We start from the raw sequence: 19,944 nt of genomic DNA, 5'->3' as shown, positions 1-19,944 counted from the left end.
GTTCCAACAATAAATTTCCGAAATAAGCAATCTGTGATCACTCCGAAAATAAATCTTATACATCTTTACGAAACATTTTTTTCAAGTCCCTTTGATTAATCTGGAGAAAAAATGTTTCTAAAGTAATCAAGATTTTTTTTTCTGATGCCACAAAATGTAACCGAATCAAGTTTTTTCGGATGAAAGAACAATTTTTTCAAAAGCAATTTAATGAATGTAAATTTAGAGCATTAAAAATATGAAAAAATTGTTTTGTTCATCAAAATTTTGGTACAGCGTCTCAAATAGAATGTTTCAGCAAAATATGAGCTCGTAATATTGATATTTAGAAGTGGCTATTTTAGTTTTTCCATTTCTCATTTCAATAACACGTAAAAAAAAAATGGAAAAAGTTTTGAATTTCTTTTCTCCTAAACGGTTTGAGTTATCAACTATCTAGGAACAGATTCTTATAGGAAACTTCACGCTCTAAAAAAGCACTGAGATAGAATTTTTCCAACTCCAACCGATTAAGAGATATATTCGCCTATAAACATTGCGTCATCTTGAATATCTCTTAATCGCTTAGAGTTAGGAAAATTTTATCTCGGTAATTTTTTGAAGAGCGTAAAATTTACTATAAGAATCTGTATTTGGACAGTTTATAAGTCAAGGCGTTTACGCAAAAAAAAAATTCAAAAATTTTCCGTTTTTTTCCGCAAAAGGGAAAAAATAAAACAGTCACCCATAAATATCAATATCAAGAACTGATATTTGGCTGAAATATTCTATTCGAGATGCTGAGAAAAAAGTGGCACACCGTAGTAAAATTACATTTTTGATATTCAAGCATGTGGATTTGACCTCCGAAACAAACAATTTGTTGGGATGTATTTTAATGAAACAAAAATCCGTTTCACTAATGAATATAAGGAAGGGTAAGGAATTAGGTGCTCTTTAAATTTAAATAAGAATTTGTTCAATTGTGTGTAATACCGGAAAACTATCTCCGATTATAAGAAATATTATTGAATTTAAACGAAATATTCTGAATGCGTCGAGTATCGATTTGCGTCGCGTTACGAGGGACGGAGAAATAATTGTTTCGATCATCAGGGATCAGCTGTGGCAAATCTCGTGTAATTTGGCATCCACGAAACTTCGGATAAGCTGATTATCCAATAAATCCGTTTTCTGCCCGAAGGAAACATATGAAAAGAGGTCCAATAACCGAATGAAACTTGTGTTTGTCTAGCTGATCATACTTGAGCGTTTCTCATTTTTCCAACTTCTTTCGAACTTTCGTTCGCCTATTGGCTGGATGTGAGTTCGAGTTAGACAGATCTTTGGCAATATGTCGCAGCTGAAAAAGGAAAAACGATCTCGTGATAAATCATCCTCGTACACATTGTTCGAGGTATTTCACGTAAACCGGGAGGAATTCGTTGCCGCAGCAACAGGTTTGCAAAGACACTGTGAAATCAAACTTTAATTGCAGTCGATTATTGAAACAGTGAACGGAAAAATTGTAATAAGTAAAAATTGCAAACTACCAATGAAATTTACAAATACAGTTTGCAATTGAAACGACGAGAAAATGGGAAAAAGATTTTTTCTTTTTCAACTTGTAATTGAAATTACATCTATTTCGTGATCGGAATGAAGCAAAATACGAATGACGTGGTATTTTGTAATTTGAACAAAATGTAATACAAAATACACTTATACTTTGTAACTGTAATGAAAAAAAAATTGCATTATCGATAAATTTGTATTTTTATTTCATTTGAGTTAATAAAATAAAAATTACACTCGCATCGAATTTGTATTTTTGTTTCATTTGAATTACAAAATAAAAATGATATTCACGTTGAATTTGTATTTTGATTTCTCCTGAATTGCAAAATACATATTGCATTTGCATTAAATTTGAATTCTCACTTCTCCCGAATCACAAAATACAAATTGCGTTTGCATTAAATTTATATTTTTGTTTCATTTGAACTACAAAGTAAAATTTGTATCTTCATTTCTCCTGAATTACAAAATATAAATTACATTTGCATTGAATTTGTACTTTTATTTCTTCTGAATTACAAAATAAAAATGATATTTGCATTAGATTTGTATTTAGATTTCTCCTGGATTACAAAATACAAATTGCATTTACATAACATTTGTATTTTTATTTCATCTGAATTACAAAATACAATTTACGTTTTTATTACATTCGCATGATGTAACTCACATTAAATGAAATTCAAATCGAATTTTTTTAAATGTCTATTGGTAATTTATAATATTATATTGAAAAAATTGTATTTGAGTCAAATAAAAATACGAATTACATTTTGAAATTGTAATTGACAATGACTCCAAATTAATTGTTTATCACAGTAATTATTTCCTGTTTGCCTCCGAGTAACCCAAATACGTGCGCTTGTCGCACGATTTTCATATTTGCTGCGACTTTTTATTATCGTTTCTATTCTTTTTTTGTTCTCATTTAGGTCAATTTGTTTCAATGTATAACGGGGAGTTTCCGTATTGCGGCATATCGCGTACGTTATACACACATATATACGTATATACGCGTATCTATATACGTTGCAAAATAAAGCTCAAAGCTCCACAATTCATCCTACTTATAACGGTATGCGGGAAATGAAATTATCCTTCCCATTTTCTGCTATCGCGAGCATAGATTAACGACCGTAAAATCAGGATTTGCATATCGTACAGACGTTTGTTCCCGGAAAAATGGATGTATCTGTATAATCATGCATAATCAGATCAAATTTTGTATCATCTATCATATTACGTACGATTACATTCGCTTAGGTATGGATGATCAGATCTGATATTACATCTGATTACTTCAATTCATCGAATACCAGATACTAGATCTGATGAAATATAGTCTGTAATCTAATTGGATTTAACTGCATATGACTGTATATAATATCAAAAACATCCGTATGTAAAATCACATCTGGTGATTACATTGTATTTTGTAATTGATCTGAATTGAAATATAAATCACATTGATAGCAATTTTGACGTTTGTTGAGATCTTAGGTTTGATGCAATGATTCATTATATTGAAAAATTGTAATTGGATTGGGTTAAGATATTAATAACTTGTAAGTCTCTTGATTAAACCGAAATTAATAAACACTTACAGATATAATTTTTACTTCGTCAAAAATGTAATTTCAATTTCATCTTGCCCTTCTTATAAATACAAATGTGATGTGTATTTCATTTAATTCTGTTTACAAAATGAAATTCAATCTGAACCTCACTTCGTGCCAATTATAAAATCCAAATGCAACTTGTATTCTGCTGTAATTTCTCAATTCTATTTGGCTGGTTACAATTTTTACCGTCACTGCAAATCCAATTGTAATACGTAACTTATTTCAATCCTATTAAAAATATCATGCGGCATAAATAAATTACAAATTGTAATTAGCCGATACCCAATACTGATTATGCGTTGTAATTTTTCAATTCTATTTGATCAATTACAACTTTGCCCATCGCTACAAATCCAATTGTAATACGTAACTATTATTTCACTCTTGTTAAAAAATATCAGTCAGCATTAATAAATTACAAATTGTAATTAGCCGATACCCAATACCGGTTATGCGTTGTAATTTTTCAATTCTATTCGATCACTTACAACTTTGCCCATCGCTACAAATCCAATTGTAATACGTAACTTATTTCACTCCCATTAGAAAAATATCACGCAGCATAAACAAATTACAAATCTTAATAAGCAGATGCCCAATGCCGATTACACATTGTAATTTCTCATTTCTATTTGGCTAGTTACACTTTGTCCCATCGCTACAAATCCAATTGTAATACGTAACTATTATTTCACTCTTGTTAAAAAATATCAGGCAGCATGAATAAATTACAAATTGTAATTAGCCGATACCCAATACCGGTTATGCGTTGTAATTTTTCAATTCTATTCGATCAATTACAACTTTGCCCATCGCTACAAATCCAATTGTAATACGCAACTTATTTCACTCCCATTACAAAAATATCACGCAGCATAAACAAATTACAAATTTTAATAAGCAGATGCCCAATAGTAATTACACATTGTAATTTCTCATTTCTATTTGGCTAGTTACACTTTGTCCCATCGCTACAAATCCAATTGTAATACGTAACTATTATTTCACTCTTGTTAAAAAATATCAGGCAGCATGAATAAATTACAAATTGTAATTAGCCGATACCCAATACCGGTTATGCGTTGTAATTTTTCAATTCTATTCGATCAATTACAACTTTGCCCATCGCTACAAATCCAATTGTAATACGCAACTTATTTCACTCCCATTACAAAAATATCACGCAGCATAAACAAATTACAAATTTTAATAAGCAGATGCCCAATAGTAATTACACATTGTAATTTCTCATTTCTATTTGGATAGTTACAATTTTTCCCATCGCTACAAATCCAATTGTAATACGTAACTATTATTTCACTCTTGTTAAAAAATATCAGGCAGCATGAAAAAATTACAAATTGTAATTAGCTGATGCCCAATACTGATTATACGGGCACCATTGCTGAGCTGAAATTTCGTTGATTTGAGGCTTTCGATATAGCACGAAACAACATTGTTTCGGCCAATATGGAAGTTTGTTAATTCCGCGGCCTCAGAAAGGTCGAGACTCGGGTTTCAAAGGGTTTGACGCATGGCAGGGCTATTTAAACATTTGCATTTTCGTAAGCGGGCCGGAGAGGGCGGCTTGTGTACGGATTTCGCTGTTTACGATTTGGTAACGAAAAAGTTGGTCCGCCGGGAAATGAGTTCAAAAGGATTCGAGGAGCCGAGTTGCTACTGTTGGGCGGATCGTCGGGCGTATTTCGTCGAACTTTATTACGTTACAGTTACTGGACAAATTTCACTTGTACTTTCCTATCGTAATTCTTCACGAAGTATAGACTAGATTTACGGTAGAGCCTGAAACATGCATGTTTACTGAAATTGTTCGTCTTTTCCAAATCGATTTTCTGTATTTTACATTTCAATCACTGTCGCGTGGGCGATTCACTCGAGGAAGTCATCTACAAATGCAACACTCGGAAATCAAATTGTAATTCAAGCGAACTGAAATGACGGAAATTTTTTTTTTTCAAATAACGGGGAATTAATTGAGGAAAATGAGATCGTTGGAAACCATAGCGAGTCGTTTGAAAATAAATGATTGCGTTGGAAATCATGGAAATCGTTTCGAGTTTTACCATGATCGACAAATAGTTTCATTTTTAAAATATTCCATTAATTTCACACTGAATAAAACTCACACGGTCGATCAGAAATCAATGCTAACGAATTGAAATCGTATACGTTCAATATCCGAGTAAATAGCTCCTGGATCTAAAACCGCTAAATCATTCGTTTAAATTATATTAATCATTATTTTTTTTTTTGGTGCTCACCCAAAGAAACTGTCCAATAATTTTATCTCTATGAACTTATTGTAAAATTTAATTTAATTACTGGTTTTATCTGATAATGAAAAATTTCTATTCAATCAGGGGCGATTAAGTTGAACTTCAATTTTCGTAAATTTCAAATACCTATTCCTATTAACATATTGTTATAAGTTTCTATTGTTTTTCGCAGACTAATTAACGTCATCAAGCAGCGAATGATTGTCCCGGGAAGTTCGTAAATAATCATTTAAAAAATTTACAACACTTACAAAATTGTGACACCAATTTTACACCAGTTGTGTGTATAATTTATTGCACCGATTAGAAATATCCTCGGATATTTGATCAAGGACAAATTTCGGTGCAGCCAAGTCGTATAAGTCGTATAGTTTTCAGCCGAATCAGAGAATCCGCCCATTGCTTGTACCTCGACTTCTTGGCTTCCTTTTCCCGTCCATCCACCCAGCTTCGGATATTATCTTATTGTAGAATTCCTCGTCGGCGTTTTCGTGGCAGAAACCCGCTCAAGGATCAAAAGCTCGCGTCGTTTCGAAAGCTCTGCGAAGCTCTGAGAAACTCTGCGGTTGGTACAGTAGGTATTATAGCTGTGAGCGTAAAGTCTGGCCGTGTCTCCCGCCTTTGCAAGCCCATTAAGCTCACCACACGCAAGTTACAGTAAGACTCTCTTTGCAATAAAATAATAACTGTGACCGATTTTCGTTGAAACGCGTTATTACACAGTGTCTGATTTGAGTCAACAATTAATGCGGTACATTTTTCAATCACCGTTTGTTATGCTTTATTATCGTCATATTTTCATACTCAAGTACATTTCAATTACCTCCTTGAAAAATACTCAAGTTGCACATTCTGTTATCGATGAGTAGATAGGTTTCATAAAAACAAGGAGTAAAGTGATAAAACAGTGTAACGAAGTCATTTAATATTTGGTATCAAATTTTTTTTGGTGTATTCGCTTGAGTCACAAGATAAAAAAGGTTGCAACAACAATTTTTCACTTTGAGGTAGTAAAAGTTCACAAAGTATCGTTCTCAGAACTCAAAAACGCATTCTTGTAACTAACTTCCTGATCAGCACCGCACCGATTGACCTCTTCAAGACCAATCGTTTTGCACTAACGTAGCTAAAGACCAATTAGAAGTCTTTCCAAAATTCGTACTTTTAAACCAAACTAATGCAGCATAGAATCATCTTGAGACACAAGAAAGTAAAGAACTAAACTGAACATTAAAGAACTCAGAACAAATTGAGATTTCAGACCATTCAGAACTAAGTCAAGCTTCAGCCCATAAAGAATCAATCCATACTTAAAAAAATACTTATTGTTTTCGAAAATGAGCGTTTATTCGTTGAAAAAAACTTTGATTGACACGGAAATTGGTTGAAAAACTTGTTTTTATATTAATTCACAATGAAAAATTCACAATGAAAAGTTGAAGATTGATAATGCGATATCTAAAATAATGAAACAACGAATAATACACAACTATAGAAAAAAATTCCAATAGCTTTAAACACTAGATACTGACTTTGTCCGCTAATGAATCTCGAAAAACAGTCAAAATAATTCTGGCTGAAGGTTAAAAATGATAATTGCAAAAGTTATAATTCATTGAATTTCACTAGTTTTGTTACGTATGCGTATAGATATACTTTAGAGTCGTGTGACGTCACGTATCTATTGACCTATTTTATTTGCTCTAGCTTTGTTTCAAATAAATGAAGAAAAAATGTAACCGAATTTTTTTCCCTAAACTGGTAAAACGTGAAACCTTTCCCACCAACAACAGAATAATTATATTCGACGAAGTTTCTTTATCAGACAGAATTGTGCGGATAAAGTTGATTGAATAACAAAATATTGACAAATTTGGCACAGAAATTCGGTACGACTCGGGTTCCCGTAAAAAGTATTTTAATTCATCAAATTCGTATTTTGACACATGCTTTCTGCTGATAATTCAACCGAATTACGATGATTTTACCGAACACAGTGAGACTGATATTTTCGAACATATTACGAACTCATGAATGATTGGGTCTAGTTAAAAAAAAACATTATATAAGTCTTTTACTGCACAATTCTCTTGAGGTAAATTGAACGGTGTATTTTTTATTTTTTTTTATCTCTTTTCGCCAAGATTCTTGAGTGCAGGCAATTTCATGTTCTTCTTGGATTTGGTCGGATAGCGTAAAATTATGTACGCACACGTTGTATATCTATAGATATATATATACGTATAGTGGGTGGGTATAAAATTCAGTGACTGACCCCATTTTATCTCCCGGGCAATTGAACCGGCGAGTCACAATAGAACTCGTGATTCTGTCTGCATGAGGATATTCGGCTCGATAAAAGGACACTCGCTTTCAATGAATTATATTACACGTGCATGAGGGAAAATAAACCAGTCAGAGATCGCGTCGTTATTAAAGAGAACCGAGGATTCGATAAATTTGTCTAAAGTTCACTGCAATCTTGGTTAAAGAATACCTTGAAAAATGTTGATTATAAAAATTATCTTAGAACAAAGTCGCCGTAAGTTTCCAATTTATGTAGCGAGTTTTGACAGTTGGTTGGAACATTGATTTACGATGAGTATTGAATAAGGAAGCGTTAAACAGCGGAAACATGTTGAAATTCAGTATCAGAATTATATTATTTTAGTTGAGATTTCATCTGAATATTGGTCAATCCCGAATAGCTTTTTTGCATTCGCTCAACCAATTCCTGCAAACTTGCTGAATACGATAAATCAGAGTAGCAGAAAAGTGCTTTCTTCGTGAAACTTGGAAATTTGATGTAAATTGAAAAAGTTTTGAGTTTCAGTGACGTGGGAGAGCTGACGGATATAGCACCTAGAAAAATAGGGTGCAACTAAATTTTTTATTTTACTAAAATTGTAGTTACAGGAAATGGATTTCATTCAATTTGAAAAAAAAAAGAAAAATCATGAATTAGTGAGGATAAAAAGCTTAACAAATAAGATAAATCTTCTGGTATGTTCGTGTACCGAAGAAATTTAGTTTCTTCTACAGATTCTTTTTCTGGTTGCATAGTTAACCAAAAATCGATGCTTGTTATCAATTTTATTACGAGACAGCCGCACATCTAGTACTTAACAAATTATCGCGTTCCTGCGGAGCAACGAAGATCTATTTAATAACTCAAATGTTGGAAATAACGGAATTATGAACAGAAGCTCAGATATCGATGTTTACAAATCGTTAAAAATCTAGTAGATTCTTTCGATTTCACTGCATGACGGTTTGTTTTATCCAGAAAAATATTTTCTATGAGTTCACAGACGCATATTTTTTTCTGTCGTGTTAGCAATATCGTTTAATACATTTAGATTTCCAATATTACATCGATTCTCGTTACGATCAATAAATGGCAATATTAAATTAACTATTGAAAAGAAATCAGTCCCAGCGAGTTTTAAGTAAATAGTCTTTTGAATGAAATGTATGAAACAAATGAATAAACTAGATCTTCAACAATTATCTAAGCATCGATATACTTGAAGCTTTTTTTCAAGTTCAATATAATTTCTGTACTTTCAATGATTGAAGATTTGGCAACGAATACGATACACTTCGGTAATAATATATTATGCAACAAGTGCGTAAAATCGAATTTAAAAAAAATTAACAAAATTATTTTCCAGGCGGATGGTTAGTAAGTTTTTGGACGGAAAATTAATCTAAGACAATGAAAAACATCAGAAGACTGGCATCGGTCAGAATAAAATTTAAGAAAAGGGCTGTTATTAGAAGCTCGTATTATTATTATCAACGATCCGCGCACTTTTATCACTGCGTATAATGGCACTTTTCGATACAGTGCGTAAAATCGCATTTTCCGCATACCATGTCGAAAATACTCAATTTGATTTTACGCACTCCCGGCTCGTCTCAACGCGGGCTTACCTGAAAATTCTTCAGCTTTCGATTTTTTGTGCAAAAGTATTCCTTAAAATCTAAGTATTAAGAATCTTTTTTTTTGAATCGGATAACGAGCTATTCTAATATGTGCGCCAAAATTTGAAAATTAAATATCATTTCGAAGAAAATTCTTTTCCAGGTGGACGATTAGTATGCATGCGCAGAATCTGATTTTACTCACCGTTACCTTTTACCACGTAAAACAGCACTTTCCGATACAGTGCGTAAAATCGAATTTTACGCATACCATGTCGAAAATACACAATTTACGACTATCTACTCGTAACGAAATTAATACGAAGTTCAACCTCCCGAAAAATGTTTCGACCATACTTCGGGTCCGTATTCGGAAGAGCAATGGTACAAAAACATAATCCCCCTAATTCCTGATTACATCGGATACGAGGATACGTCACGGAGGTCCATACAGAACTCTATACATCATCTCTCTCCGCGAATCCTCGCGTTTTCTATCGGCTGGCCTGCCAGATATCCCTGCGCGAGTAAAAGGATAAATAAATAAAGCGCCCCTCGGAAATGGCTCAATATTGTAACCGGCCTCGCGCCTCCGAACCCGTTCCCCTTTATCCCGGAGCAATCCTGCAGGATGCGAGGCTCCTGCGGCACCCCCGGGAAAAAAACCGAGAACCAACGGATCCGTGAACGCGAAACGCTTCGACATAATATCCGTGTTACGGTATCACAAAAACTGGCAAAAAGGGGGAGATAATTTCGGACGCAAAACGGCTGCGACAGATTTCTGCAATTATCTTGTAACTCGTCTCTTCTTCTACGGCCTAATTAGCAATCCCCTAAAGTACGGCTCGTCTATGGTGCATTCTTTGCGATCCGGGATCACATCTGCTAAATAATTTCCTCGATTTTTCAAAATTTCATGAGTAGTAATTACTTTGTTATCACTTTATTCTATTAACAGTTGTTCGTTGTTTTTGATCGAACCGTTTCGGTGACCTATTTTTTCTCATCAAAAAATCGATGATTCGTATGAGAAAAGTGTCGGTAACAAATGTAATTCTTGTTGAATCATTCAACAATTTGTATTAAAAAAGTTGCGAGTAGTATCACTTGATACCAATCAAAAGTAAACACATACAACGATTATAATGCCGTGAAAACAATATGTAGAAACTCATGAGACATTTGTTTTTTAGTACACGCATTCGTATATATTTTCGAATTGTTTGGATAGTAAAATTATTGCTTATTTATAAATTTAGAGGTTAAATATAATTCGCTGGATTTTACAATGCCAAAAACATTTACCGCCAATCGAATATGTTGATTATAAATTTCGCTCTTAAATGAATGGAAATTGAAATTTTTTTAACCTCCACAGTTAATCGAAAAAACGATGTATATAGGTATGAAATGATAAAATGTCATACTCGATGAAGAAACAAAGCAACGATATACAGAATCTGAGCTGAGAGATGTTTTGCCGAGTTCACATAAAAATTTGTCGAGGTGTACGTTTTTAACACAAAAATAGAGAAAAGTAAGAACAGTTATTTAACGGTTCCAAAGTGATTAGCAGACGGACTTTCTTTGTTAGCAAATTTACGGTATTCAAGTTTTTCAAAATCATCTAGAAACTCTTTAGAATTAAACTCGATTCACTCGACTTCGGTCTTCCTTCCGAAGCACTGACAATGTCGCGGTTTTCTTTCATGAGCTTCCATCATCGACTTGCGCGGACATTTTTCCGACCCAGAGGTATTCGCGAGCTTCGTAGAAGGTGAATCAAGGATCCATAGAAGATACGAGAAGCGAGTAACGAGAAACGACTGAAAGAATTCCGAGATAGAGAAAGACCTCAGAGAAAGACAGTGAAGGGAAAAGCTGGGCAGCTTTGAGGTTAATGAAAGAAGCCACTTTAAGCTTCTCCTCTGCTCCGAAGAACGCCTGAAACCATTTCTAGAAGCAGTTTGAGCACCGGAACAAGCTCCACACCAAGCCGATAGCAGGAGAGTATAGATAGTTTCTATGTCAATAATTAGGGCATCTAATGTAGTCCTTTTTTATCGACCGAGTCGGCGAGTTCTTATTTTTTGTTTTTAAATACAAAATTCTGGTACTTTTTAATTGTAGAGTTGGAAAAATTGCTGAAAAAAACAAAAAATGCGGTTCTCTGACATGTGTTATTCACTGAGTTTTGGGACAACGATAAAGTCCACGGGCGAGAAACTTTCCACCGTTATTGAAATAATGAAGAGTTGAATGGGAGTTGTTGAAATATTTTCATGTATTATTCATGCCAAGAAATTCCATTCGTCGGTTTATTAATGATAGCGGAATATGGAAAACAGCCGACTCAGTCGATAAAAAAGGACTGTCACGCACCCTTAATCAATCCCAGATGAATTTCTTGGGCACTTTGAATTAGGTTTGATCGGATCGATTCGTTGGACAACAGATGCGATAATCGCAGGAACGGGAAGCCGGGAAGCTGCGATCGACGGATGAGACGCGAGATTTTGTGCCAAAAGGAATGATTGGGCCGATGAAACAATGGCGAAAAAACGGGTGGCTGCGCGGCCGGCGAACCTTGCCAAATTACTTACCTCGAACAATGACGTCCAGGGATGGAAACAGGGAGTGAGATATTCGATTTCGGTCACAGCGACGATCTTGAACACTGGCCTCGTGCCTGTGATCGACATCTAAGGACGTTCTGCAAACTGTTACAAAAACACCGATCAACTGCAACTCCTGCACGTCTGCTGCAAAATATAGACGTTGGATTTAGTGACGAGAAAAATAGTGATTCACTGATTACGAATTTCAAATAACAAATATTATTTGTCATTGAGATTGCAATGATTTCAGTTTTAATTTTAGATTAGAGTAATGTAAAACACAAGTTTCATTAGTGTTATATATATATTTTTTTTTGTCAATTCAGAGTCGATCAACAAAATTTGGGATTCGATATGAAATTTCTTTTGTTTTTTATTGAGAATTGAAAATTAATATATGAGATCTGAAGAAGATTTGGCAAAAAAAAAAAATTGTTTTGGAAAAGAAAAGTCAATATTTGAAGTCGTAATTTTGCATTTTGTAAATATCTTGATAAATACGCAATATATGAAAAAATCACAAGAGACTTTTTTCACGGTAAATTAAATTTCATAAAAACGATGTTCTTAGACTTTATGTCATATATGTTATATTTTGGGAGATTTTTAGAAAAAAGTGAAAAAAAAAATGAAAAATCAATTGCGCCAGTTCTTACGCGTAAGCTACGTTACTCAAATTTTAAGAGGTTATTTTTTAGGTCCAAAACAGGCATTTTATCGGTTAGCGTTAGGAAAAATTCTAAATTTTTTTCCTTTCAAACAACAAAAAAAAATATATATATATACATATATATATGGGGACAACCTCTTGAATCTTGAAAATCAACCGCGCATGCGCCAAATAATTCAATCTCATTGGTCAGCGAAATGTTCCCGCAGCGGTATTCTTGTCTGCGATGCAGGCGGGCCAACGTACGCAAAATGTGTACGTTTGAATTTTCAAAGAGCATAAGCATTAAATTCTGACCGTTCTTTGAAGAATCAACTTCTCGACTCGATAACAAACGCTTCCCAATCCTTTCCGACTCACTACTTCAATTATTTAAGATTCTAACCTCGAAAATTCGTATCAACTGCATCGCCGCTAGAAACAGTTTGACAGCTGAAATTCGGGATGGCCAGCCTGCACGAACAGCTGATAAAACTCGCGCATGCGCAGTTGATTTTCAAGTTTAAAGACATTGTCCCGGTATGTATATTAGAAAATATAGATATTAGAAAAGATTGAATGGAAATTGAATCTGTGGTTTGTAATTTCAGAAGAAATAAAATACGAATTGCAGGCGAACGAATATAAGGCAATAATATTTGTGCCATATGTAGAACATAAATTGAAAGGAAGTTGAATATGATTTGAGTTGAAATATTTTCACCCGAAGCTTCTTGAATTCAGTAAGGCCCGTGAAAATTGTCGGTAAAACTTGTTTTTCGGAACTGGTTGAATATAAAATAACTACAAAATAGAATTTTGAATGCACAAAAATTCAATTTGTGGGGTTTCAGTGATTCCGAATTTTGTCAAAGGGATCAGCATGTTATTCTCGTGGATATAAAATCAATTATACAGATAATCGAGTCTTGGACTTGCGATCACAAGATATTTTTGAAGTCTGCATCCAATTTCCGGTGCACGGACGTAAAGGAATGCTTGAACCGACGAAACAGAATTTGTTGGAATCCATCCACTTCAATCTGGTATCCCATACTTGTTCCAAATACGCTGACTTCAATTCAACAATTTCGATTTAGTGAGTTTGTCATAACGATTTCGCCAAGCGAATTCCTTGTTCCAACGAAAGCCTTTCTTGTCGCGATCGAGTGAAGTGTTGATTCGAGTAAATCTTTTAATGTGTTTCCGGAACTGAGTCAACTGAATATCATTTCATTTGAAGTTTGTGCATTGTTCCTGCAAATTTCATCTTCGTTGACAGAAACAATTAGGTACTTCAAATAAAATCAGTACACGAATCTAGCCAGCAAAAACTTACATCGATCGAATGCCATACTTTGTTGATCCAATCGGAGCTTGTTTGGCGTAACTCGTTGAATCAGTTGCACCGATTTGTTTAAAAGGTAAAAGAAACGTCACGTGCTTTGAAACAAGTAGAGAATATATTCATCGCAAACATCGGTATACTAGTACTATGAAGGGCCACTAGGCGGTGAACTTTCTCGCTACGGAATTAGTTTCAGAGATAGTAATAAAACCGGGTAGGCGGCTTTGAAGTTAGATACGGATAATGTGATATAAAGTTATCATCGGAACTGTTACAAGTGAAGAAAGCATAATACCAAGTTTGGGGTCATCAAAATTGATGTTGACTACAAATAAACAAAAGCTAATGGCACAAATTCAGTTTAGACTTCTATATACCCAACAATAAGCTTTCGGTTTTCATCTATTAAATATCGAGTAAGTCCCACAAAATATTCGCTAAACAGAATGATAAATGACATCGTTCGAAGAATGTGTTTTGTACGCTTAAATAATTCTAATGTTCAGTCAATGCAGAAGATTTTTGTAACCTGCTTTCAACCATTGAACCCTTCACTCGACAATATGCAAAAGGGAACGAGCTTTTATTTTCAAAATAAAACGACCGAGGTGCGTTCAATAAAATTTTTAGTCATTTTAATGACACAGTTTCTTGCTACGAAATTCACGGTATCGCAAGGAATTCACGTCGATTTATCTCGAGTAAATTGAAAATCAGCATGATCATTAAACGGCTTGATTCAGTTCCATATCAATTTGTCACAAGCTTCGTCCAACAAAAGTATTTTGTCGAATTAAGTAAGTATTGTATTCGCCACATTGGACTTGCAACGTTGACTCGAATCAAACGAATGTCACCTTGACTCGAATAAACCTTTGAAAAAATAAAAAATAAATAAACAAAATAAACAAACGAACGAACGAATGAAAAGTTTGTATCCGCGACGAAATCACGAGTCAAGAGCAATAACGCGGACGGAAAGATTACGCGGAATTATAACAAACTATGAAAATGCGGGTGTTGTATATCACAGCGTCGCATATTATCCAGGTTAGATGGCCGCCATAAATTTAAGGTTTCTCTCGCGTCCTCGCGACTTTGCCGCGTATATACGACGGAATTCTCATTCAAGTTTTTGGGTCGTTCGTGCGCCGTCCGGGGGTTTTTACGCGTTAAAAAATAAAACCCGTATACGCGGAGCTTTCGTCCCTCCGACGCTTACTTCATATTATTATACTTGAAGAAATTATGGAGTGGAAGAAGGAGAATCGCACACCTTATACCGCATGTTTCCACCGGCTTGGTTACACGGAATGAAAATCCCTTTATGCCATGCAGTACTTTGGGAAAAAGACCCCAAGGAGCTTTGCGAATTGCGCCAAGCGCAGGAGCTTCGCCCTGAGAGATTGCAGCTTTCGTTCTCATTGCGCTCGCCCGTATGTGAAGCTGACGGAGCACATTCCGAGGATTGGAAAGATCGAGGGGATCCGTAAGGAATGCACTTATGAGGATGCATCGGACGTACAAGTTGGGGGAAAAATAGTCGGACAACGGAAAAGTGAAGTTTCCATTCGCGAATTGAATAACGATACTGTCATCGTCGTGGGAGGAAATAACTCGAGATTTGAGTTGCGCAATAATTCTTTGAGCTGAATTAATTTAAATAAATTCATGTAATTTAACAGAATTTTTTTTATTTCAAATTCACTTTTTATAATTCAGACAGATTTCATCGATTCAACTTAATTCGTTTCAATTCATGAAACTAGATTTTTTCTCAACAATTCACTCTGATTCAAGTGAGTTTGAAAAAAACTTCAATTCATTCTCTTGTATTTTCTGTCCATTCAAATTATTATTTATTTATTTTTTTTTCACTTCAACTTAATTTCTTGTTTGAAATAAATTTTTTTATAATTCTGACAGATTTCTTCAATTCAAGTCAATTCACGTCAATTCATGAATTTAATTTTTATCCGATGATTTACTTCAATTGAAGTGATTTTAGAAAAATTTAAATTAATTTTTTTTGTATTTTCTGTTCATTTGAATTATTATTTTTGTTTAATTCAATTCAATTGCTTGTTTCAAATTAATTTTCTAAATTCAGATTGATTTCTTCAATTCAACTTAATTCATTTCAATTGATGAATCTCGATTTTTTCTCGATAATTCACTTTAATTGAAGTTATTTCGAACAAATTTCAAATCGTTCATTCGTGTTTCCTGTTAATACGAATTATTATTATTTTTTTTTTTTTTAATTCAACTTAATATCTTATTTCAATATAATTTTATTTTCTCCGTGAACAGATAATTCTGGCACGAATGCCAACTAATTCAACTCAACTTGACTTATTTTTCCATAATTTAGTTAATTCTCATTAATTCAGGTGAATTATAATTAATTCACAAATCTATTGACACGCCAATTCATAATTATTTTCCGCTCGATCCGAATTTAATCGTGTCATTTTAACAATGGAATATTTTCTTGATCTGTATTTGAGATAAAAAAAAATACTATCCAATTCAAAGCAATCAGTCGGCAAAAATCAATCGTCGGTAAAATTCATTGCATATATTATGTTTTCAGTAAAGTATTACGGTTAATTAAATTATCAAGCTTAAATATACGATGAAATTTTCGTAGCAGATATTTAAAATAGATTTAGTATCGTTAGGTTAAGAACAGTGTAGAGATAAAAAATTATAAAACAAACTCTGATTAATAAATAAACTCTAGTTACGAATACTTATGCCTTAAAAAAAAAGAAAAGGATAAAAATGCCTTTTGCGAATATCCTGATGACATTTTATGGATAAGTAGATACTGGCAAGGTATTAAAATCCTGAAAGTATCAGACCTCGGTCTAAATTGGTTGTGTAAAACGAAAAAAAAAAAAAAAAAATTAAGAAAACGAAACAAAGATAAAATAATTTTCACCCTAGGATTGACTTGACCGATTTATCTAAAAATTTTATGTATCATCAAGGAAGTCAAGAGCTTTTACGGAAACAACGGACAAACTTTTTTACTTCAATAAATTCATATTTGAAAAAATTATCGTCTCTCAAACTTTAATTTTAAACTGTGACATTTTTCGAGCAAAATTTTTAAACGATCATCTTTACATTCGATATAGATTAGTCAACAAGTCGCGTCATTTTTTTTTCAAAATTTTCGTAACGGTACGCCGTAGTAACAAAAATTTAATAACTACTTTTATTCCAGAAAAACCGACTTGTTTACAAGGTTAAAAATATTGAAAGACGAAAAAAATAAATTATAGTATGATTACACTATGTTATTTAAAAAAAAAAAAAAACGTCGAAAATCATTATTTCAACACTTTGAAATTCTACAAAACAGATTTTAGCATCTTTCAAAATTCTATACCGTGACTCTTCTATGATCTGTTTACCGATCTTTCAATATTCAAAAGATCCAAGAGTGATGTCATTTTTCCACACATTTTTCGACTTGTCGAGACTTCAAAAATTCTCCAAAAAAGCTTCGCGTATTTTTATCAATTCGATATTTTTACCCTTGAACGCGTTCGTTCCTATCGATTTACATTTTCACTCCCACCGTGTTAAAAAAATTACGTTTCGTGCCAAACTTTTTGTCTAGACCGTAAGACCCGATCCATCGTTGACGCGAAGCAACATCTGCACGGTATCATCGTAAATCGATATGAGGATCTTGCAAGCTTCCGGTGGCAAATAGAGTTTAAATTGAGAGTCACGATCATGCGAATTCCAAAGCCCTACGCGTGTCTCGTCATAAATTGAATCACATGCCTGCTACTCCCCCTCCCCCCCCCCCCCCGCCCCTCTCTCTCACTACGCGATATGCCTCGTTATGTGACGAAGCATCATAATATTTCACTTCAAGTTTCTCGGTGAGTTGAAATTAGGAGAAACCTGTGTTCAAGTTGAAGGAAACGTTTCATTGCGCATGCATGAAAAGTTATGGTCGTTCAATATAAAGCCATAACGAAGCGAAATACGAATATGGCGTCGTGTGGAAAATCATGGGAAAAGCCCTCACGCAAACCGAAAGGCGTTTCGTATCACGATTGAGTCATTAAAATAATCGCATTTCCTTTCGCGTAATTCGCCCTCCTATCCAGTCTACGCAAGGCTCGTCTTTTATCGCCCGGACTTATGCAATTCTGTAATACCATCGTATAAAGATAAACTCACGTAATATAATCGGACAGGTTTTTCTCCGCGTTGTAATAAAAACTGAAATATCGATGTCATTTCGAAGCTCTCTTTTTATACATATATATATATATATATATGTACTTATACTTATAAACCGAGTAATGGAGGTCGTAATCTTTCGGAGAAAAGTTTCTTGGTACGTATATTTTATAATACGCGATAATTTTCAACGATTAAACAACCGCGTGATTCCATTTCGAAAATAACAACATTTTATTTTCACACGATTTGAGGGTATGAGAATCTTTTATTTGTTTGTTCGTTTATCAAGAGAATTAAACTGATTCACTTGAAACTGCACAGTTCTTGTAATCAACCCGATAAATTGCGAATTTCTAGTAAATTCTTGGAAATTTCTCATCAGTCGTAAGTGGCAAAGTTACGCTTTATGTTATTTCTTTGATAGATTCAGGCTCCAGTTTTCCTTTCGCTCTGCCTTTTATCCACGTACCTCGAATTCGATTCGGTGGAGCTTTTTTCCGGTGCGGAATTCAGGGAAAGAGGGAGAGAGAAAAAAAAATACAAAAAGAGAATTTTCGATTTAAATTCATTGAAAAATCGAGTATCGTTTTACATGCTTTTCGAAAGGAAGTCTGCGGGAGAAGATTTGAATCGAGATGTTGCCAATAAGCTTTTTGGAAACTGATCGGGAATCACGATTTTCGAACAAGGCATGAAAGGATGACCAAAACTGACGAAACTCATGTCCGGATGAAATTGGGATTAATGTGAAAAATGCATTGTTTTATTAATGCATCATCCATTGAATTACTCATTAATTTTTGAATGATTATTGTATTCCTTTCTCATTGTGTATTTTTTGACAATTCACAATGGGACGTTGCTGAATTATTAATTACACATTCAATGAATAACTGTTTACGTTTTTACGTAAAAAAAATATGCCCGGTTATTCGCATGTGTGCAGAACTCAAAAAGATCGAAACAAAAATATTTTTTGACAGTTCCTAGGAGCCTGCAATTGATATTACATTTCACGATCAGAAGGATCAGAATTTTTTACACAAAAAACGCACATCGGGATCATATTTTCTTTGAACGACAGGAAATGGTGTACGTTCAAAAATTGAAAAATCAAAGTTTGATTCGAGAAAGTGACATGAAAGTAAAACTGATCGAAATGCGTTTTGGAAATTGGTGAACATCCCGGATCAGGATTAAAAAAATATTAATTGAAAAAGAATACCTTATCCATTACCAAAATAATGGGTAATGCATCGAAACTACAATTTGTAATTACTTGAATAATTTAAAATAGATGATAACGCAATTGACGATGTTAAGAAATTCGTCTCTTTAGAGCACAATTATAGAATATTTGTACGTAGGTGACATGTTCACAATTATATTCCACAACTTTGACGAAAGCCACGTCGTTGATTTTTCAAAATAACCAAAATTTTTGAATTTACATTCTCTGACAATTGATAATTACCAAAGTATTGATTGATTGATTCGAATTGCAATAATCATTACCAAAGTAACGGGCCGTCATTATCAGAACAATGCATTTATGAATTCACATTGCAATAATCTGACATGACTGCAGTAATAGATGTGGGTGAACGATGGTGTCATATTTTTTTACTATTTATTTTATTTTTTTGTTAATATTTTACTAATTCCTTTTATTTTACTCCTGTTTTTACTACAAATTTAGAAAATAAAA

General features: G+C 33.8%; 1 protein-coding gene across 4 annotated transcripts in view; it reads right to left on the bottom strand.

The window, feature by feature from the left end:
* LOC124308834 (odorant receptor 13a-like) overlaps positions 1 to 19,944 on the bottom strand; it is a 117,322-nt gene that overhangs the window by 32,105 nt on the left and 65,273 nt on the right. For all 4 annotated transcript variants that reach the window (XM_046771966.1, XM_046771965.1, XM_046771967.1 and 1 more), the window contains one exon: positions 12,010 to 12,168. The gene's annotated coding sequence lies outside the window, so the exon portion shown is untranslated. The remainder of the gene's footprint in view (positions 1 to 12,009; positions 12,169 to 19,944) is intronic.

The sequence above is a fragment of the Neodiprion virginianus genome, chromosome 7 (genome assembly GCF_021901495.1).
Source record: "Neodiprion virginianus isolate iyNeoVirg1 chromosome 7, iyNeoVirg1.1, whole genome shotgun sequence".
Taxonomy (NCBI): Eukaryota; Metazoa; Arthropoda; class Insecta; order Hymenoptera; family Diprionidae; genus Neodiprion; species Neodiprion virginianus.
The sequence above is the reverse complement of the archived record's forward strand: the minus strand, read 5'-3'. Positions and strand labels throughout refer to the sequence as shown.